This window comes from Leucoraja erinacea, chromosome 1, assembly GCF_028641065.1.
Source record: "Leucoraja erinacea ecotype New England chromosome 1, Leri_hhj_1, whole genome shotgun sequence".
NCBI classification, from domain to species: domain Eukaryota; kingdom Metazoa; phylum Chordata; class Chondrichthyes; order Rajiformes; family Rajidae; genus Leucoraja; species Leucoraja erinaceus.
The window spans coordinates 158,912,846-158,936,042 of NC_073377.1; the positions used below are offsets into that span (position 1 = coordinate 158,912,846).

At 43.3% G+C, this 23,197-nt stretch overlaps 1 protein-coding gene and 1 long non-coding RNA gene across 9 annotated transcripts in view; one reads left to right on the plus strand and one right to left on the minus strand.

Moving 5' to 3' along the window:
* Positions 1-16,770, minus strand: part of LOC129703928 (uncharacterized) — an 86,817-nt gene extending 70,047 nt beyond the window's left edge. Inside the window, exons 1-2 of the long non-coding RNA XR_008724650.1 lie at positions 16,618-16,770; positions 15,931-16,021 (exon numbers count right to left, since the gene is read on the minus strand). This is a non-coding gene — a long non-coding RNA (uncharacterized LOC129703928). The remainder of the gene's footprint in view (positions 1-15,930; positions 16,022-16,617) is intronic.
* dclk2a (doublecortin-like kinase 2a) overlaps positions 1-23,197 on the plus strand; it is a 313,388-nt gene that overhangs the window by 144,413 nt on the left and 145,778 nt on the right. The window lies entirely within an intron of this gene.

Genomic DNA, 23,197 nt, shown 5'->3' on the forward strand with positions numbered 1-23,197 from the left:
TTGCTTGGCAGATGGACATGTAGGGAAGGGTGGGAATAGTGAGAGAGCTAGAAGGTGGTTGCCTATCATTTACAGTTCTTGCCATCCCTTCCCCATTACCTCTTTATGCTGGCTATCTCCCCTCTACTCTTTCAATCCAAATTAAAGGTCCTGACCTGAAATATCCTCTCCATTTCCCTCCACAGATGCTGCCTGATCTGCTCAGTTCTTCCAACAGATTGTATGTTCTATCAGATTCCAGCAACTGGAGTCTCTCTGTCTTATAAATGAAAAACTTTATGCTATTATGAGAATACAAGTGTGATAACAGTCTGTAAAAAACTTGAGAAACAAGGATTATTTGTTCAGAGGGGATTGGAATGACTGCAATTTTGTAATGGATGCATTAATAGGTGGAGTGCAGGGGATTTGGGTGTAAATGCAGAGGGAGCTTAATATATATGTAGTTTTGAAGTAAGTGATAAAGTCTAAGTTTCTGACACTTGCAGGACGTGTGAGTAGAGGGAAGCTAAACAGTGAAAGGACAAGTCGAGAAGAATTTGAAAAATATAGTGCAATAATTTATATAACAATATAGTGCAGATGCAGTATAATGTGGATAAATGTGAGGTTATCCATTTTGGTGGCAAAAACAGGAAAGCAGATTATGATCTAAATGGTGGCCGATTAGGAAAAGGGGAGATGCAGCGAGACCTGGGTGTCATGGTACACCAGTCATTGAAAGTGGGCATGCAGGTGCAGCAGGCAGTGAAGAAAGCAAATGGTATGTTAGCTTTCATAGCAAAAGGATTTGAGTATAGGAGCAGGGAGCTTCTACTGCAGTTGTACAGGGTCTTGGTGAGACCACACCTGGAGTATTGCGTACAGTTTTGGTCTCCAAATCTGAGGAAGGACATTATTGCCATAGAGGGAGTGCAGAGAAGGTTCATCAGACTGATTCCTGGGATGTCAGGACTGCCCTATGAAGAAAGACTGGATAGACTTGGTTTATACTCTCTAGAATTTAGGAGATTGAGAGGGGATCTTATAGAAACTTACAAAATTCTTGAGGGGTTGGACAGGCTAGATGCAGGAAGATTGTTCCCGATGTTGGGGAAGCCCAGGACAAGGGGTCACAGCTTAAGGATAAGGGGGAAATCCTTTAAAACCGAGATGAGAAAAAACTTTTTTCACACAGAGAGTGGTGAATCTCTGGAACTCTCTGCCACAGAAGGTAGTTGAGGCCAGTTCATTGGCTATATTTAAGAGGGAGTTAGATGTGGCCCTTGTGGCTAAGGGGATCAGGGGGTATGGAGAGAAGGCAGGTACGGGATACCGAGTTGGATGATCAGCCATGATCATAGTGAATGGCGGTGCAGGCTCGAAGGGCCAAATGGCCTACTCCTGCACCTAATTTCTATGTTTCTATGTTTCTAATTTCCACCATAAATATTGGCAATATGCTGAGATCATGAGTTGACTGCACGTGCCCATGTCCATCCAGTATTGTAGGTGCACAGTAATGCCCCTGTCCCACTTAGGAAACCTGAACGGAAACCTCTGGTGACCTTGCGCCCCACCCAAGGTTTCCGTGAGGTTCCTGGAGGTTTTGGTCACTCTTCCTAATGGTCAAAGGTGGCTTCTGCGTAGTCGAGGCTTCTTCAATGTTCCTGCGATTATTTCAACAAATCCAAAACCGGCTTCGACTAAATATAGGTTGCCGTTTGGTCGAAGCCAGTGGAGTGGGGTTGCTATTTACTTACAGGCAGTCGAAAGAAATCTCCTTCGCTGAACGGCCATTTTGATTGGCTCATTGGAGTTTTCAGCAAAGGATCTTTGGTTTTCAAGACCTAGAAGATCCTGAAGGTAAAATGACCGCTAACTTTATTAAACCTCTTAAAACTGTCTCCACTCTTCTCCTCTCCCCTTCTCTCTCCCCTTCTCTCTCCGCTGTCCTTCTCTTCCTCCCTCCCGCGCTCTCTAAAGGACTTACCGTGCACTGTGGCCGCCATTTACCTTCCTCTTCAGTGAGCAGACAGCGCTCCTCCGCTGGCCCTGGCCCCCACCTTCGCGATGTGTGTGTGTGTGTGTGTGTGGTCGGTAACAAAGATCCTATAGGATCATTTATCAGTAGATGCAGCTCACGCTTCGGTCGAGCCTTTGCAGGCGAGTGACCAAAACCTCTGGCGACTCCCGGAAACCTTGGGTCGGGCGCAAAGTCACCAGATGTTTCCGTTCACATTTCCTAAGTGGGACAAGGGCATTAATCTCACTCAGCTACCTTTCTTTACCAAACAGAAGCAAGGAGTTTGAGTTCAGCTGGATATGAAGTAATATTCTTGAACAATGTGTAAAGGAATCAACAAAAGATTCAAGATTCAAGATTCAAGAAATGTTATTGCCATGTCAACAAGTTGATAGGAATGTGTCTTGGTTCGCTCTCAGACAGACACAATACAGTGCAATACAACCACCACATACACCACTAAATAATACAGACAATATCGTACGTAGGACAATATATACAGGAAGGACAGTACCCAGCAGCGTCATACTAAGCATAAGTGCAAGTGCAAAAGAAAGTGCAAAGTGATTAGTGGAAATTCAAAGATCTGATGGCTTGGAGGTAGGTGCTGTCTCTGAAGCGAGATGTTTTACTTTTAATGCTTCTATATCTCCTTCCTGATGGGAGGAGATTAAAGAGGTAATGTGCCGGGTGAAAGTGATCTGCTATGATTTTCCTGGCCTTTCTGGTGAGTCTTGTTGAGTAAAGTGATGTCACTGAGGGAAGTCTGCTGCAACCGATGATCTTAGAAGCTCGGCGCACTATTCTCTCCAGCCGAATCTTATCCTGCGAGGTTGTGTGAAAAGAATAAGAAATTAGATTTTGTTCTGAATAAGAATGTTTCATGTGGTTAACTCGTGCCTGCTCTTACCAGGACATCTCAGGCATGGTTTTCGATCAGGATCTTGGAGAAAATCTCCAGCCTTTTTTAAATACGCATGCTTTCTTGTCATCATGCATCTGCTGATCTTTTCCTGCACTAATTGGCATCAAACTCTAGGCACATATCTTTTAGTTACAGAACTGCTGGATACTAATATGGCATCCCTTTAGAAGAAGGTGTATGGCTCTCTCTACAATGACTCCCGCCCAAGATCTAACCTCATTTTACTGATTTTGATTAAACCATCTTGGTGAGGTAGACATAAAGGATGGCTCACAGAAGATGAACAGTAGGTGGTTATTGAGATCACCTCCAGCAATGCTTCTACCTGGGCGTGTGAATAATGTTGCAAGTAATTCCGAGTCATGGAAGCAGACTGCAGCACTGCAAGGGCAGAATGCTGTCAATTGGGAAGAGATTACTGCCACCTGGGTGCTAACTGATGTACTGCAAGAGCAGTAATATGCCATCAGAGAACAAATGTGTACTGATTTAGAAAATCCCAGCCTCTGGTTCCACAACGCATTGGAGAATTAGTGATAGGAATTTAAAAACACAGACGGCCTTGAAACTCTTGGTGGTTGCAAATATAAATATCAGCTCTTCCTCTGCATCCTGGAGATGCTGGGCACCTTTGCCTTGTATTCATGCATCCAGCTCATAAAGTAAATCTAATAGGACTTCCATAGAAGTACCCAGAGCAGAAAGGTGGTACCTGGCAACCTGGAAGGGTACCAGACCCAAAGTTCTAATATTATCTTGCAATAACACCACAAATCATCGGACAACATTATACAATATACCACAGAAACAGTGTCAACAGAATGAATGACCCTTTAAAAAGCAGTTGCGCAGTACAACGAAAAAAAAATTCTTGCGCTCGACCCTTTATCCTTAAGAATTAGAGGAAAGTGATCTGATTTTATCTGGTAACGTTCAAAATTAGCTTTTCGTACTTGTTTCCTATAAGTGGGCATCTGACATGCACTGCCACTGGTTGTGGCTGGAAGTACCAGGTTGTGGTTTGTAATTCTTGCCGATCAACATAGATTCATAGTTTCTTCAGAAAAACATCAATCTCCAACGCAGCAGTATTTGATTAAAACTGTAACATCCCAGTTCAGGAACAGCTTCTTCCCAACAGCCAACAGGCTTTTGAACATTACAAACTCCAACTGAACTGTGAACTATGAACTGCCTTAATTGCACGCGGAACTTCAGGCTTTGTTTTTGTTTTTGCACAATATTGCTTTTTTCCAAATTGATTGAACTTTTTGTTGTTTATTATGGTATCGACCAAGTGCTATGTTACATGCTGTTGTGCTGCTGCAACTGAGAATTTAATTGTTCTGTTTTGGGAAATATGACAATATGTCAGATTTAGAGTATTACTAGACTAAGTGGGACCCGTTGGGTCCCATGTTCACACGGGAGGGCTGGTCCCCCGACGCAATATTCCACCTCTTCACCAATTCCAATATTGGTGGCCAGTGGGGGGGGGTTTCTGGAGTGCTGGTATGAATTCTTGGGGTGGCAGCTCAGTCCCTCAAGCCTGATCTGCTGGCAGCTCACTCATGGCTGGTGGGCTGGCAGTTGACTCATGACTATTCCTTGAAATTCCATTTTCAAGCAGGGTGCAAGGCCACCGAATTCAAGTGCAATTTCTTACCACTATGAGCAGGGTGCAAGGCTACCGAATTCAAGTGCAGCTTCCAACCACTTCAAGCAGGGTGGAAGGCCACCGAATTCAAGTGCAGTTTCATACCACTTCAAGCTGCATCCAAGGCCACCAAATTCAAGTGCAGTTTCATACCACTTTCAGCAGGGTCCAAGGCCACCAAATTCAAATCCAACTTCATACTATTTCATGCAGGGTGAAACCACCATAAAACTAACCAAAACACCAAACTCCCAGTTCAGTAGACATTCAGTGTGTTCAGTAGATTCACAGCTCAGACAGAGTCATGACCTCTCCCTCCCCCATCATGCAGAGACTGAGCCACACCCACACTTCTGGGTTTTAAAACCCCTCCCCCTCCCACTGGAAAAGGTGCGGTTTTCAGGATGTGATTGACAGGGGAGAGATTCTCAACATTTTTTAAACACTAATAACTTTTATTTTTCATTGCTGGGAAGAATTCTCTGCACCTGCTGAGTAAGATGGTCAAAAATCACAGCCATAAGTGGTAGTGTTTTATCTAAAATCAATATAGAGTGCAAACAGGAAGTAAGTGCATTAGCAGTAGTGCCTTTCAACTTCAAGCCAAAGCACCCAAGCCACCATTTGCAGTAAGTAGTGCCTTTCAACTTCAAGCCAAATGACCCGCCACCATTTGCAGTAAGTAATGCCTTTCAACTTAAAGCCAAACCACCCAAACAACCATTTGCAGGCAGTGCCTTTTTACTTCAAACAAACCATATTTTCATTTTCAAACCACATTAAGGGTACTCACAGTTGTGTAGACATTGTTCAGTGTTATTCAAAGCCCAGAGAGACATGACCCTTGGCTTCATTCATCTTGCAGAGACTGAGTGAGGCACACCACTTCCTGGTTTTATTATCCCTCCCCCTCCCTCCAGCAGGGGCAGCAGAGAGAATGGTGATTTTTTTAAACTTCAAGCCAAAGCTCCCAAGCCACCAATTGCAGTAAGTAGTGCCTTTCAACTTTAAACCAAAGCTCCCAAGCCACCATTTGCAGTAAGTAGTGCCTTTCAACTTCAAGCCAAAGCACCCAAGCCACCATTTGCAGTAAGTAGTGCCTTTCAACTTCATGCCACCATTTGCAGTAAGTAGTGCCTTTCAACTTCGCCAAAGCACCCAATCCACCATTTGCAATAAGAAAAGCCTTTCAACTTCAAGCCAAATCACCCAAGTCATCATTTGCAGTTAGTGCCTTTCAACTTCAAGCCAAAGTATCCAAGCCACCATTTGCAGTAAGTAGTGCCTTTCAACCTCAAGCCAAAGCACCCAAGCCACCATTTGCAGTAAGTAGTGTCTTTCAACTTCAAGCCAAAGCACCGAAGCCACCATTTTCAGTAAGTAGTGCCTTTCAATTTCATGCCACCATTTGCAGTAAGTAGAGCCTTTCAACTTCAAGCAAAGCACCCAAACCACCATTTGCAGTAAGTAGTGACTTTCAACTTCAAGCCAAAGCACCCAAGCCACCATTTGCAGTAAGTAGTGCCTTTCAACTTCAAGCCAATGCACCCGCCACCATTTGCAGTAAGTAGAGCCTTTCAACTTCCAGTCAGAGCACCCAAGCCACCATTTGCAGTAAGTAGTGCCTTTCAATTTCAAGCGAAGCACCCAAGCCACCATTTGCAGTAAGTAGCGCCTTTCAACTTCAAGCCAAAGCACCAAAGCCACCATTTGCAGTAAGTAGTGCCTTTCAACTTCCAGTCAGAGCACCCAAGCCACCATTTGCAGTAAGTAGTACCTTTCAACTTCAAGCCAAAGCAGCCAAACAACCATTTGCAGGCAGTGCCTTTTTACTTCAAACAAACCATATTTTCATTTTCAAACCACATTAAGGGTACTCACAGTTGTGTAGACATTTGTTCAGCGTTATTCAGAGCTCAGAGAGACGTGACCCTTGACTTCATCCATCTTGCAGAGATTGAGTGAGGCACACCACTTCCTGGTTTTATAGTCCCTCCCCTTCCCTCCAGCAGGGTCAGCAGAGAGAATTGTGAATTGTTAAAAAACATTAATATCTCTCTGATTTGTCATCGATGGGAAAAATCATCCGCACCCGTAAGGTGGAGGGGGGCTCTGAGCGAGGTGGCCAAAAATGACGGTCGTAGGTGACGGTGTTCTGTCATAAATCGCAGCACAGTGGATCAAAAGCGGTCAAGATCAGAGATTTAGTAATATAGATATGATTCTTGAAGTTTCTGAATAATTATGTATTAAATGGTAAAACATGTTAATTAATATTCTTGTAGTTAAACAGAAATGCTTAATAGTTTTTGTTATAATAAGATGTTAATGAACTGAAATGTTACCTGAGATTCTCCAACATCTTAACCTCTGAGCTATTCTTGATTTTACTCACACTACATTTGGCAGTGACGCTATGGGTTGTTTCAACCCTAGGCTTCCAGCATTGCCTACTTTAACTTTCACTATTTCACTTTGTCACCTCCTGCATGACTTTTAGTTTAAGAGATACAGCATGGAAACAGGCCTTTGGCTCACTGAGTCCACACCAACCACTGGCCTCGTCACACAAATCTAAGTTATCCTATTTCTCATCTACTCCCTGTACACTAGGGGCAATTTGGAGAGGCCAAGCAACCTACAAACCCACACACCTTTGAGATGCAGGAGGAAACCAAAGTACCCTAAGGAAACTCACGCGGTCACAGGATGAACGTGCAAACTCCAGACAGGCAGCACATAAGGTCAGGACTGAAACCGAGTCTCTGGCACTGTGAGGCGACATCTTGTAGGATGCTCCTTAACACTTTGACCAAACCTTTGGTCAACATTCCTTTCTGGCTTGTTGCAAACTTTTTTATGTCACTTCCAGTACTTTGGGCAAGTCCTGAGTGCACCCAGTGATCTTGTAGATAAACAGCTAGTACAAATTGGCCTGTTGCTTAAAACAGAAGCAGTGGTACAGGTGCACAACCTTTTATCCGAAAGCCTTGGGACCAGACACTTGTCGGATTTCGGACATTTTCGGATTTCCGAATGGAAGATTTTTAGCGTAGATTAGGTAGGTAGCGCGGGCGGCTTGAAAAGTCTGGAGCGGCTGCCTCCTCCCCGGAGACCAGGAGAATCATTGCATAAATGTTAGTCAGTTAGTTTGGAGGGATTTTATGTGGTGGTGGTGGTGGAGTAGGGGTGAAGGGGGAAACTTTAATTCTTAGTCCCCTACCTGGTCGGCGACTCCCAACCTCGCGGAGCTGGGGGCTCTGTCCGGCCGCGGGCGGCGCCGGTTGGAGCTCCGACCCCATGCAACTCTACCCCTGGCTGCGCGGCTCCAAATCCAGCGACGCTCCGCGAACGTTGGGAGTCGGCGGCCACAGCGCTCCGGAGCTTGCCGCACGGCGACCCGGTAAGGCATTGCCCGCTCCCCGCTGGTATCCCAGCGCTGCAACGCCGCCGACTCCTGACATTCGCAGAGCTGGGGCGTCCGGCCGCGGGCCGCGCTACATTTGGAGCTACAACCGGCGCCGCCCGCAGCCCCACCGGCCACAGCGCTGCGGAGCTTACTGCACGGCGACCCGGTAAGGCATTGACCGCTCCCCGCCTCTCCGACCAGGTAGGGGACTAAGAATTAAAGTTTACCCCTTCACCCCCCCTTCACATAAAAGCCCTCCAAACTAACTGACTAACATTTAAGCAATGATTTACAGATGTTTAAGCGTCTCCCGGTCTCCGGGGAGGAGGCAGCCGCTACAGTAGTACAGACCTGGGTTGACCGTGGGTCGTTTCGGGTCCAGTTTGGCGCCAAACGCGAGTTTTGGTGCGCAGACGACATCTGGAAAAAATGGCCGGTTTTCGGAGTTTTTCGGTTTCCGGAACACCGGATAAAAGGTTGTGCACCTGTACCAAGTTAAATGAGCATTGCAATCCCCAAATCTCTATTTTACTCTTTTCCTTATAATCCCAAGTATTTTTAAACTATTTAAGTTGCTCCAGCTTTTCAATCTGTTTTTATTCAGAAATAAGTCTAATGGCTTCATATTTTCAGTACCCTAGGTATCATGGAGGGATTAACGCTGGCACTAAATTGGCTATCAGCCAGTTCCAAAGGCCAAGTTTTAATCTGAAACTCGGAGATTAGCCTACTTCCATCAAAAAGGCAACCAGGTCATTATTTGACAAGCCTCATAGTATCACGTGGAGATCACCACAGAAATTAATATTTCGCCTGTGGCATTGTGGCCTAATCACTGCAATGAATGACAACTCGTTCATGGGTTAGAATGCCTCTTTAGATTTGCTTCTGAGGAAGGAAATGAGCAAAACTAAATATCATTTATGTCAAGATGATATCATGCATATAAAAGAGAGTGGTGCATTTTGACAGCTGTTTAGATTAGCTTCCCATCGAATAGTTATTATTAAGGATAAGCTTCCAGAATAGACACATCTGTGGACACATTTTTATTTTGTCCATAACTGATTTTCATTGTCCTGAAATATGATAGATATTATGTAAAAACAGAACTTTGCGTAGATTTCAGCAAAGTTTTGGATAATTGATACACTGATTTAGATTCTAGTTCAGTTTATGATCTACCGGCATTTGGATAGGTATGGACTGATTAGGAATAATCGGCATGGTTTTGTGAATGGTAAATCGTATTTCACAAATCTGATGGAGATTTTTGAAAAGGTCACCTAGAGAATTGATAAAGGCTTTCCTGATCGGAGGAGGCCTCTGACCAGTGGTGTGCCACATGGGTCAAAACTGGGTCCATTGCTGTTTGTTATATACCTTAACGATTTGCATGATAATGTAGTTAACAGTAAAATGTAGTTAGTAATTGGTAACATTGTAGACTGAGGAAAGATGTCAAGTTTGGGAAGGTGGGAATGGCAAATAGATTTTAACTCTGACAAATGTGAGGTGTTCGTATGTCAAACTTGTGCAGAACTTACACAGTAAATGGTAGAACCCTGGATAATGTGCAGAACAGAGTGATCTGATGGTGAATCAGGTGGACAGTGTGGGGAATAAGATGTTTGGTGTGCTTGCCTTCATTGGGAAGAATATTGAGTGCAAAAGTTGGGATATCATGATGCGGCTCTAAAAGTCTTTGACTAGGCCTCACTCTAGGTATTGTGTGTAGTTTTGTTCACCCAATAAAAGGAACAATATCATTAAGTTGCAAATGGTGCAAAAGAGATTTACTAAGATGTTACCTGGACTTGATGACTTGAATGATAGGGAGAGGGTAGATAGGCTGGATGTTTAACTTTGGAGTGTGGGTGACTGAGGAGTTAACTTATTGAGGTGTACAAGATCACGAGGGGGCATGGATAAAGTGAATACTATCTTTTCTCCAAGGTAAAGGATTCTAAAACTAGATGCATTGGCTTAAAGTGAGAGGGGAGAGATTTAAGAAGGACCTCAGGCAACTTCGTGACTCAGAGTGTCGTTGGAACTGGAATGAACTTCCAGAAAAACCTATAGAAGCAAATCTAATTATGACATTTAAAAGTCATTTGGACAGATATATGGAAGGGCTTAGAGAGTTATGTGCCAAATTCAGGCAAATTGGACTATGCCAATGATCAGCATGGACAATGTGGGCCTAATAAATGCAAACTTGAACGAACTTTAACTAAGAACCTGTATCCATGTAGTACAGCTCTGTGACTCAGGGCAAGTGGGCAAATGGGATTTAGAGGGGTGATTTAGAACCAAGATTTTGTTCCATGCAAAAGGGTGAGAGTGTATACCAAAGGGGGTGATAAATCTGACTAGTATATTGGCGAGAACCTAGACCGAGACTAAATAAAGTTGACTGGGAGAGAGCGAATTGTTGGAATCTACTAAGTTAGAGTGCAAAAGAAAAAAATAAACCAGAGGATAAAGAGATAGACTGCCTTTGCAGTGTTTGCTAGACTGAGGTGTTGCACTTTAGTATATCGAACTAGTGCAGAATGAGGTTTATACAAAGACTCTAAATTACTGGTAGTTTGCACGAGAGGGAACAGATATTTGGGGTATTGACTGAATTAATATCATGAGGCCAAAGAAGGAAGTGGAATATTTTTAACCCTGGCAGGGTGAAAGTGTTCTGAACATTTTGGTTGGACTCAAGAGCATTGAGGAAGGATAGATTTCTGTTATGGGGCTTCAGGAAAGCTGGAAAGGGTTTGGGAATTGAGTCTACCTCTGTATTTCTTCACAACAAGCATCAACCAATGAGTTGGAGATGAGACTCACAGCATGCGGTCAATTCCACAGCAAACAAAATCAATTTACTCAAGAGTATTTTTAAGAGTAATCTGGGCAGAAACTGCAGTAACTTCTCCTAATAAAAACAGGGCAATTTCTCTAGTAAAAAATCTAATGGGTAGGGCAAAGTTACATATGCAATATGTGCAGAAAATCAATTTCAGTCACTTGCAGTAGAGTGATCATTCAAGTTGGACAGGGGAATTAGTCATTCATTTCGATTTTGGCTGGCTGTATCTTTCAATACATAAACTTGACTTTCTGTTTTCAGCTAATGTCACATGATGCTGGTAACTCATGCAATAGTGCCACCTGCGGGTTCAACTGATAATGCCAATAAATATTGCCAGGTCATTATTAACAGATAATTATTAACAGATTTTTAAGATATAATGCCAACCAGTCTGAAGAAGGGCACCGACCCAAAACGTCGACTATCCATTTCCTTTCACAGATGCTGCCTGACCCCTGTGTTTCATTGGCAGAGAAATTACAAACAGAAAAAAGAAACCCTTATGCATCTGTGAAAATAATTTAAATATAAAAATGGGAGCCCACATTTGTGTGCAAATTTTTTGATTTTTTTGTATCAGCGATGGTTGATAATAATCAAGAATTATCACACCAATAAAATAATATTTAAACTAGCATGGTATTGGAGTTTGTCATCTTGTTTTCCATTCAGAAATATAACAAAGAGGTCTAGAGAGTTTAATTGTCAGTTGTACTGACAATTGTCTATCTTCGTAAGGCAATTAAATTCTTACTTGCTGCAGCTCAGTAAACAATATGCACATAGATAATATATAATAAACAAAATTTCTATAAATTAATAACCCCAATACTAGAACAAAGTCTTTAGTGCACTCGAAGACAGATTAGTGTTGTGTAGTGTTCAAGAGATTCAGATTCAGATTCAATTTTAATTGTCATTGTCAGTGTACAGTACAGAGACAACGAAATGCATTTAGCATCTCCCTTGAAGAGCGACATAGCAAACGATTTGAATAAAAAAAAAATAATAAGTGTCCGGGGGGGTGATTGGCAGTCACCGAGGTACGTTGTTTAGTAGAGTGACAGCGGCCGGAAAGAAGCTGTTCCTCGAACTGCTGGTTCGGCAACGGAGAGACCTGTAGCGCCTCCCGGATGGTAGGAGGGTAAACAGTCCATGGTTGGGGTGAGAGCAGTCCTTGGCGATGCTGAGCGCCCTCCGCAGACAGCGCTTGCTTTGGAGAGACTCAATGGAGGGGAGCGTGGAACCGGTGATGCGTTGGGCAATTTTCACCACCCTCTGCAATGCCTTCCGGTCGGAGACAGAGCAGTTGCCATACCATACTGTGATGCAGTTGGTAAGGATGCTCTCGATGGTGCAGCGGTAGAAGTTCACCAGGATCTGAGGAGACAGATGGACCTTCTTCAGTCTCCTCAGGAAGAAGAGACGCTGATGAGCCTTCTTGATCAGAGTAGAGGTATTGTGGGTCCAAGAGAGGTCATCGGAGATGTTGACTCCCAGGAACCTGAAGCTAGAAACACGTTCCACCTCCGTCCCGTTAATGTGGATGGGGGTGTGCGTGCCGCCTCTGGACTTCCTGAAGAGCCTGATTGTTATTGGGAAGAAACTATGCTTGAACCTGGTGGTCATAGTTTTCTGACTCCTATGCCTTCCTCCCAATGGTAGGAGTGAAATGAGAGTGTGGTCAGGGTGGTGTGAGTCTTTGATGCTTTTGGCTGAATATTTGAGGTAGCGCATCCTATAGATCACTTCGATGGAGGGGAGGTCAGCATCTGTGATGGATCAGGCAGTGCCTACCCACCCTCTGTAATATTTTTCGTTCTGGACATTTAAGTTGCCAAACCAGTCAATATGCACTCTACTGTAAACCTGTAGAAGCTCAAGAGGGTATTTATTGACAGGTTGGTGAATCTTACCGCTGCTGACCTGTCAATAAAGACAGGTTCGTTAATCCTTGCCTTTCCCCTTGTAAAGTCAGCAATCAGCTCCTTGCTGATGTTAAAAGCAAGATGATTGTCAGGCACAATTTTAATCAGATTTTCAACCTCCCTCCTATATTCTGACTCATCATTGCCTGTTATTTATCCAACAACGGTGGTATCCTGAGTGAATTTAAAGATTGTACTGGAACTCTGCCTGGCACGCATTTATGGGTATAGGGTGAGTAGAGCACAGGACTGAGCACACAGTCCTGAGATGCTCCTGTACAGATGATTATCAAGGAGGAAGTATTGTTGCCAATTCATACTGTTTGTGGTCTACCGATGAGGAAGCTGAGAATCCAGCTATACAGGGATGGGTGGAGACCCAGTCCCTGAGTTTGATAACAATTTTAGAGGAGACTAGACTAGGTGGGACCCGTTGGGTCCCTGTCACACGGGAGGCCTGGTCCCCAAACGCAGCCTATTCCCCCAACATAATATTCCACCACTCACCCATAGTCCGCAACTGTCCTGGTGCGGCTCATTTGCCCTCAACCCCCAGCTCACCTTCTTCTTTCCTCCTCTTCCACAATCCCTCCCTCACCTCTCCCTCCCTCTACTTTCCACTCCGTCCATAACTCCTCTCCCCTCCCTACCCCCCTATCCCCCCCACCTCCCCCCAATCCTCAACTCCCCCTATCCCCCCCCAGTATCTCCTCCTGACCTCCCCCACTGCCCTCCTCTCCCCCTATTCCCCACTCCCTACCTCCCCCCTCCCTCTATTCTCCCTCCTCCCCCACACTCCCTCCTAACCTTCCCCCCCCACTTTCCCCCTCTTCATCCCTACCCTCTCCTCTCCCGCAATCCCGCCACTCTCGCTCCTCACCTCCCCAGGATCTCGAGTTTGCCGCTACTTTCACTCCTTGCATGCCCGGAGCCAGCAGCGCCGCCGTCCTCAGAGGAAAAGCCCAAGGCTGTGGCCTACCTTGACACGGGTGCCGCATACTCCGGCTGCGGGCCATGACGGCTGTGGCTGTGGTCGGGCAATGGCGGGCACCGCCGGTGAGTGACAGCTGACGCGGCCAATCAGTGCAGCGATGGTGCAGGAAGGGGAGTCACCATCCCGGCTGTGACATTGACTGACAGGAGAGGAGACGAATCTGCCTGGCGTTGACTGACAGGAGAAGAGAACAATCTGCGCTTGTGCGGTTGTTACGATTTTTAAACCTTAATAACTTTTAAAATATATCATCGATCGGAACTAAACTTGTTGCTTTTGCAGCACGGAGAATGCTGTGTAAGGTGGCCAAAAATCGTAGCCCTATCCTGTATAATTTTTGCGCAAATAGAAAAACCATGCTAAACAGAAGACCACAAGATCAGAGTTTTAGTTATGTATAGATAGATGATGATGGATGGATGGATGGATGGATGGATGGATGGATGGATGGATGGATGGATGGATGGATGGATGGATTGACATTAAGGTTATTAAAATACAGTATCAAATACATAACAATATAGGGAATGATACAGGCAAAAGTGGTAGTCTCACATCTGCTTTTTAAAATGTATTAGCATCTGGACTCCAAGGCCCACTGTTACTGTCAATCAGACGTTGCACTGCATTAGAAATAAAAATCTGCCAACAAGGTGGAGGTCCCTCAAACCTGGGAGAGAAGAAAGCATTGGAGGCATTTAAAACTTTGATAGTTAATGTAACTGGCAAAGCCAAAGGTACAATTTTGCTGGTTGTCAAAGATGTGATGGGAATTTTGGAGGCAGAACTTAATTACTGCAACATTCAAGATATTGTCAGAGTCTTATTAATATATTATGTGATGCTTAGCCTCAGGAAAACTATTTGTGTAGTATATGTACCAGGTATAATATATAGGCATGGGGTAATCACGGGTGCCGAGAATGGGTAGACATCAGCAAAATCCAGGTCTTATAAGCTTTTGCTTTCATATCGTCATAGAGATGTACAGCATGGAAACGGGCCCTTTAGCCTAACTTGTCTATACTGACTAAATTGGCATTCTGGGCTAGTCTCATTTGCCTTACCTTACCTCTTACATTAAGAATATGCTCTTGTTTCAATGTAATGCTTTCATCTATCTATACATAACTAAAACTCTATCTTGTGCTCTTCCAGTTTGCGCAGTCTTTCTATTTGCGCAAAAACGGTACACGATAGCTGTAGGATTTTTCATCAGCTCACTCACCGTTCTCCTGTGCTGCGAGTGCAATGTTTCGTTCCGATCGGTAGTATATTGTAAAAGTTAGCGAGGTTTGAAAATCGTAAAAAAACGCACGTGCGCAGATCGATCTCCTCTCCTGCTCGTCAGCGGCGCGCGGATTGGTCTCGTCTCCTGTCACTCCCTAGAACGGTAGCCCCTTCCTGTGCCATCGCTTCTTTATTGGAGCTGAGAGATGCTGCGGGTGGCCGGCGGAGATCTTCAAATGGACACAATTTTCGGAGTGACCAGAAGCGGCCCGGCTCGGAGTCGGAGATATCGCCAAACGGAGAGTGGAGAGTCTGATCCCGGCAGAGGAGAGCATCCAGCATCCCGCTGTGAGTCCCAAACGCACCACCATCGCAACACTCTGCAACTCCAGCCCCTTTGCCTCGGGTCCCCCTCGCTGGCTCCTGCCCCCTCCCCCGCGATACTCCCCTCTCCCCCATGGCTCTTCCCCCGTCTTTTCTCCAAGCTCTTGCCCACCCACACATTCAAGAGAAAACAATCCAAGTTTGTCCAACCTCTCCATATTGCTAATACCTTCTAATCCAGGCAGCTTCCTTGTTTACCTCCTTCACCCTTACCATAGCCTCAACATTCTCCCTGTAATGGGGGCAACCTGAACTGCATGCGTTACTCTAAATATGACCAAATCAAAATCCAATAAAGCTGCATTACACCCTGCCTCTTATACGTAATGCCTCAACAAATGAAGGCAAGCATACCATATGCCTTCTTAACCACTCTATCTATTTGTGTTGCCACTTTCAGGGAGATATGGATTTGGACGGCAAGTTCCCTCTGTACATTATTGCCGTTAAGGTCTTGCCATTAACTGTATACTTTCCACATGAAGGAATGTAGTACTTCACAATTTATGTATAAAGTCTCCCTGTCAAATACCTTCTCATGTGCCATCTGGAATAGATGTTGCAAATCCCAGCTGCTACCCCAAACCCCACAGACCTGGAGTGGAAGCAAATTTTCTTCAACTCTGAAATCGAAAGACTTGCACTGATGAAGCATTTTCATAACCTCTGGATGATGCTCAGCTGATGAAGTACTTTTGAAATCTCAGTTATTGAAATGATGAAGTGCAATGTAATGCTTTGTTGACCCAGATGCGGATTGCATCCTGAATGGCAGTAGGTTTAAGAAATATTATGCCAGAAATTGCTACCAGCAGCAAGCCACCCACACTTGACATGGTCACATCATATAGATGTGCTGATGTCAGCCTCCTGGCTAGTAAAGTCTGAATTCAAACTGGCAAGAGTCTGCGCACCTCCCTTGATACAATGGTCTCATTTACATGGCCCACACCAGCCCTGTTCACAACATGGTGGGGTAAGCATGCCCTGCAGCTCTCAAACCTGTGAAGTTGAGTACTTCAGAATGTTCCTGGCACTCAGAAAACACCACTCAAAAAATATTACAATTAATTAAATTAATAAAACCTTACTGTATGCATTGAAAATTAAAAAATAATTGAAATTAATGCAAAATTCTCTAAAAAATACTTGGTCAATTAACCATTATAAAACACTAAACCAGATGTTAATTAGTTTAGTGCTTATACTTTTTACTCACAGTCTGTCCTCTCCGTTCAAGAGAGTGGGTTAGCGGTTTCTGCCCCAGATCCACTGGCCAGATTCCTCAACAAAACTGCTGGCTGTAGCCAGGAAACTAATGGGGTGCAGTCAGAATATCACTGGTGATGTTCTGCCAGTGATGTCAGGATTCTGTTTTCGTCCAGGAATCCTAAGGGTCTTGACTTTCACAGTGGGTAAATGGTTAGCAATTTGGCCACAATTCCCACTCATACACCATATGTATCATCTGGTATGAAACAATGCACTATTTATTAGTATAGTTAAAAATAGATTTATTACAACAAAAAGCAATGTAATTTACCTCTTCTAAATAACACGTTTATTAAATAATTGTAAATCCCTTGATAAAGAGAGCTAATAGTGGTAATAAGGTGTACGGTAATCATTTTCTTAATGTTAAGAAAACATTCAAATGCTTTTAAAATGTCACAATTAGTGCCTTTTCACTGAAAAGAAAGAGCTTAATTTTAAAAGCTTTCTTGAAGGCCAACAAAGGAGTGCAATTAGCAGAAACCAGCCACGGTAATTAATTCAATCTGGAATCAGTCAGTTTTGTGGGAAGAGCTGCTTCCAGCACGATGTTTTTCAAACCCTCCTAAAGATTTAAGAAAATTGATTTATGCTAAACATAATTGGCACTTGAAAAGTGGTGATTTTTACTTGTGCTGGTTTGGCCAATTTCAGATGAATCACGTTGAATAAATCCAACCGTAGCCTGGTTGAGGCTCCAGGCCAGGAAGTCTAATTAACATCCCAGACCTTAGCAACGTGAAAAAAAATCCCTTCTCCCCTACCTTCCAACATGCTGAAATGACTTCAGAAATACTTGTAGACCGGTTACATGTGGAAACACACATTTTCCCCTTTCAATCATTTATCAGCTAAGCATTTTTCACATGTTGGCATGTCCTTGTTACTTCTCATTAACAATCCTGAGCAATGTGTCATTTCATTCATTAGCAATGATCCAATGGTACTGATTAGGTGACTTGTATGCAGGGATTGTAGACATTGAACGTGGTGGAGGTCACGTTGACTTTGTGTGCTGGTGTAAAGATTCAGAAATAAAACTAGGGAATGATGTGTAACCAGTACCTGAATGAAGATTGTGTTTTTTTTTACTATATTACCCGAATTTTTAGGAGCTCCTTATTCAACCAGTGTAAACGTGATTTGCAACAGTAAAATAATTGTGTGTTTTTAAGTAGTAGTATAAATCGCTGGTTACGGACAAAGGTTGTGTGTGTTGCTGTTGTGCCACTGGCTTTTCCATGGGATTGGTGCAGCAATCCATCTGGGAGAGGGAAGAGAATATATGACTGGAACAGCAGAGTTTCTAATTTTTTCCCTGCAGCAGAGGTCAGTAATGGATCAAAATGAAAGCTTTTGTTATCTCCAGTCTGGAAATGATTATTATGAAGTACATGCCTGCAATGTTGTTTTATAGGGGTGATTACGGCCAGAATTGTTATATTAGTCAATTTTATCACTTGTAACTGCAAGGAAGCAGGTTCCTTTTTTTGTGCAAATTGTGTCCAGCTGGTAAAGCATTTTTATTGGCCTCTGGCTCAATGATAGGCTGGGGTTTTATTAGCCAATCAGAATATGGGAATGTCAGTCGCACACAGTGAATAGATTGTTGCTCTGTTAATGATATGGAAACAAAATTAGTTACTGCAGCTTCCTGACAGACTGGTGCTGTGAATGTAAATTAGTGTGAAGGAGAAAAATAAATATTTTGCTATGTTAAGAACATCCTCACATCGCCTAAAGAAAGTACAGCAATGTAGTAAGTCATGATTTTGCTTTAAAAATAAAGTTTAAGGAGACTGAATTTACCAGGAAAAACATTTGGTTTGTTGGACGACTTCGTACAATGTTCAGCTCAAAATTATTTTGCACTGTACGGCGTGCGTAAATGTGAACTAATAATGATACTGTGAGGGCAACAGAGCAGCTGATACGTCATTGCGCCTGTGGGCAAATGATGTATCATTTTAAGCCCCAAAATTACAGGATTGAGAAATAAAGAGCACAAGGACTGCAAAGGGAGATGAATTATTGGCATGAAACTTCACTAATAAGCCAGCTGTTCTGTGCTGAACTGCCAGATTTTGCCTTCATAGCTATATAAAGATTCACTACTTCCACACAACCGGTTCCATGCATTGGACCACTCAAGGGATTCCATGGTAGATCACAAGCTTATTCAATTTCCCTGTATTTATGTTGGAAAATCTGACCGACGCACCTGAACCAATTTAAACCTTTCACGGAGTCAGTGACATAATTCATTCCAATGGCGTGGAATGGTAGCGAGGGGGTTAGATACATTATAGGTAATTTACACTTTTGATTTAACTAAGCTCTTTAAATGCATTGTTTTCCAGTGTTCATAATAATTTGCTTTTCATTTTTAATACTACGTTAAATAGTTCTTAAATGTTTGACATTATCATGGATACGCTAACGCTTTGAAGCTGACCTGCCTGACAAACCATTTAGGCATGATTATCAACCAATTAGGCATTGTGCTGCCAATCTGGTCAATCCATTCTTTTTGTTTTAACTAAAAAACAATTTAATCAATTATTGTAATACGATAAAAAAAACATTACCAAACAAGCCCCCCAGCATAATACAAAATCACCCAATTATCTATACAAATATTCTTAAATGTTACACTCTTAAACAACTATATTACAATCCTTGCCAAGGATGCATTCCACCACCCGCAGTGCCCAGCGGTCCCGGGAATCCCTGAGGGTGCCCATGGAAAGCGCCTAGTTCCCTCTCTAGTACCACCCAGGCGTGGATGTAACTCCAGAAAAGGGGCAGGCAGCTGGCTCAGGCAGAACCCTCTTCCGGCTGGCGTGTGACTCGCGGATGGCCAGCTTGGCCATGTCCAGGAGCAATCCAACCAGGACATCTTAGGCCCTACCCACTCCCCTACGCACAGGGTGTCCAAAGATGAGGATGGTGGGTGTGAAGTGCAGCCAGAGGGCAAGGAGCAACCCCTTTAGGTTTCGGAACGAGGGCTGCAGCCTCACACACTCCATATACACGTGGAACACCCACTCTTCCAGCCCGCAAAAGTGGCAGGCGGCTGGCGAGACTGTGAACTGGGAGAGAAACGGGTTGCACGGGAATCCTCAGTGCAGTACGCTCCACCCCAGGACCCCATATAGGGGGGTCCTCTAATGACCAAAAGACAATACTGACCGCCACTTTGTGGCCGGACAGTGGACGGGGGCAAGGAAGCGCGAGGACTGGATGAGGAGCCCGTTAATCCATCTATTTGTGTGAACTTTGCACTGGAGACTTCATCCAGGTTGGAACCTACCAGGGAGGCAACCAGGTGTTACAAATGCAGTAGCTCCATGCAATTTCATGCCAAAAACTATTGTATTCCTTTCCACACATTGTCGCCTATTTATGCATTAATAATGGTACATAGTGTTCAGACTTTTTTTTTTAATCATATGTCAACCCATTTTGCTTTTTGAAATTGATTAATAAGAACATTTATTCAAACCATGTTTGCACTGTGATATCTAAAAATGAATATTCTTTGAAAGTCAGATAACTAGATCACGTTCCATAAACACACACAGGAAATTGGAGGATTTATGAAGCCATGGGATAAAGTGCTAAAAAAACAAGAACTCTACCAATGACAGCACTAGAAGGAATGGCATATTTCCCTGTGGACAGTTCTAGGTTTAAAAAGGTGGAAATGTACAAGCAATTTTAAACTAATTTAGTACCAACCTACTTGAGTTTTTTCATTTCCTTTCCCCATCTCTTGCTTTCTATGATTCAGACTGAAATAGGGTTCCGACCTGAAATGTTGTCTGTCCATTTCCCCCCCGCCCCCATAGATGCTGCCTAACCCAGAGTTCCTCCAACACTTCATTGTTTAGCGTAATTACTTAGAAAATCATCACTTTTAAATAGGTCATTGTCTAAGTATGTAATGTAGCCCTGGAATAAAGTTATTTTCATCTTCTATGCTTTAAGTTTGGCGCTTGCAGTGAATTGTTTTTCTGACATGTATTTTACCAGGGATTATTTCACTTGAAAATAGAAGTACACGTTTGGATGTGTGGCCCCCAATGTAACTGATAGCTTGCTGAATATAGTGCGGGACTTGTACCCCAGAGAGGGTTAAAGCTAAACTATCCTCTGAAGCACACATTTTATTTGAGATAGTTCATGACTACCTTTCATCCAAAAAACACACGGGCACACTTTTAGCAATAAGTTGTGACATTAGTTTGCAGATCATAATGCAAATCATAATGCAAATCCATGTGCAATGTTGCCACTTCACAAATTCATGCTTCACCCAACACCCGGCTTAATCTTGAACAGCTAAGTGTGCATCAAGAAAAATAAAAGAGCTGCCACCAGTGCTATTAAAACAGGTTGTGACTTTGTGTAGTTTGTTTGCTGGATTGTTTTTTTCTGTCAGTTAATTTTATGGCTTGGAAGGTGCTGAAGTACATTTTCTTCGTTATGGAAGGTTATGTTAGAGGATATTGCTTCTAAATGACTGGTAGGCTCTCCTCTGGGAACTGAGTATGACTGAGAGAATGAAGAAAGGTCAGACACAGCAGGTCCAGCTGCTAGTAAAGGAAAGAGAAGGAGGGGGCGCAAAGCTCTTAACAGGAGACCAAATTTGCTGTTGGTCCTTAGGGAGCAGTTCCTTTTACACCATTTTCAGCAAGGACCAAGGATTTAATTGCTTTACACTTGAGATTGTGTCTGAAATCTACCTACAAATGCAACTACTCCTGCGATCGCAGCGGAAACCTTTACATGTCTGGTTCATTCCAGGCGGCTTCTAGATATACGACTTCCATCATCCAATCTACAGGGCACCAACGTAATAAGAGATGCCACTGGGGCGCTCCACACAAAGAGAAACAGTTCAGAATCATTTCTTCCCACCAGAGAGACTAACAGTGAAATGGAAATTAAGATTTGCACAGATTGCAGGCTCTCCTATGCTGCACGGTGCTGTGAAACAGGTTGATTCCTTTTTCTGCACCTCATGTTAACTTGGCTATTTTAATGAAATTAAAGGGATTTAATTTTCACATTATCCATCTGATCTGGGACTATTGGCAGCAGCCTCTTCCATTCTGCAGTCTTCTTCCGTGTCTCTCTGACCCATCAAATGGTGGTTACTTGGTAATAAATTTAGTCCTTTGTGGCTCATAATTCTAAACAGGAACCCATGATTGTGTGTGCAACATGTCTACAATACCATAGATAATATTGCCTTCACTGTACGCAAGCATCTCTTCCAAAGTATTCTCTTCCAGAAGAACACTGCAGTGGTCAACTTATGGTAGCGTGCTGGATTTTGCATATCCTCTCCACTTGCACTCCTTGTCACATGCTGAAGAATAGGAGCACAAGAAGAAGGAAGACAAAGCAGCTAGTTGAGGAAGAGGAACAGAGGATCCATCGAAGATAGAATAGAGTGCCTTTTATTGTCAATTCAAACAGCTTGGTTTGAATGCAATTGCATTCCTCCAGTCTTAACATTGCAAAAAAAAACCAAGACCCACACTTAACACAATTTACACAAACATCCATCACAGTGAATCTCCAACACCTCCTCACTGTGATGGGAAGGCAAAAGTCTTATCTCTTAGAGCACCATCTAACCATGCTCTAGTGAGCAACCCAAGCACCATCAACCTATCCATCCCCAACAGCCCCCACCTCTTACTTTTCCCTTGTTATTGAACCATTGCATCTATCCCTTAGCAAAAAAATAAAAACTCATGCCCAATATGAATGTAGTTAAATAATGTATGTAAAAGTAAACATCTTAGCTTATAATAAAAACAGAAACTGCTGGAGATGCTTAAGATAGCATGTGTGGAAGAAGAAACAGTGCATGTTTTGGGTCAATAATCAAAACAATTCCTATGATGAAAGGTCATCATAATTAAATATTAACAATTGTTTTCTCTAGACATGCTGCCCAAGATAAGTCCATAAGTTCTATTTTCCTTTGTTTTTGCAGCATCTGCTTTTTGTTTGCTTGAAAAATGAATCCAGTATATTGCTTTCATCCTATTCTACTGTATGCCTTTGCACAGAATTTCCCTTATAAAAGGAGCATCCCTTTGGCTACATCATGGTTGATTAGAGGCTCCCAACTCATAAAAGGAATGCAGATGGCCTGGGAGGGCGGTATCTGAATATGACTTGGCCTGGATTTCAGTGGTTAAGGCTGGCTAAGTGAAAGAAAACATCAAAAATGCAAAGAAATGGCAAACAGTCAGGGCAGGAATCCTGTCATCGAGGCCCAGGCAGACCTCAGCAACCAGCTGGCCCACTGAAGGACAGATTGATGAAATGTGTGATTCCTGTTTTGCCAGATTACCTAAGGTCATAATGTCACTAGTTTCCACTTGAAAATGCACAGTCCAAATCTCCATAACAGCACTCATAACTTTAATGGAAGCTTCAATGAGAATGAAAGGAGGAACATTTAACAGAGGTGTGCAGGGCACATATTTTTGCAGCAAGTGGTA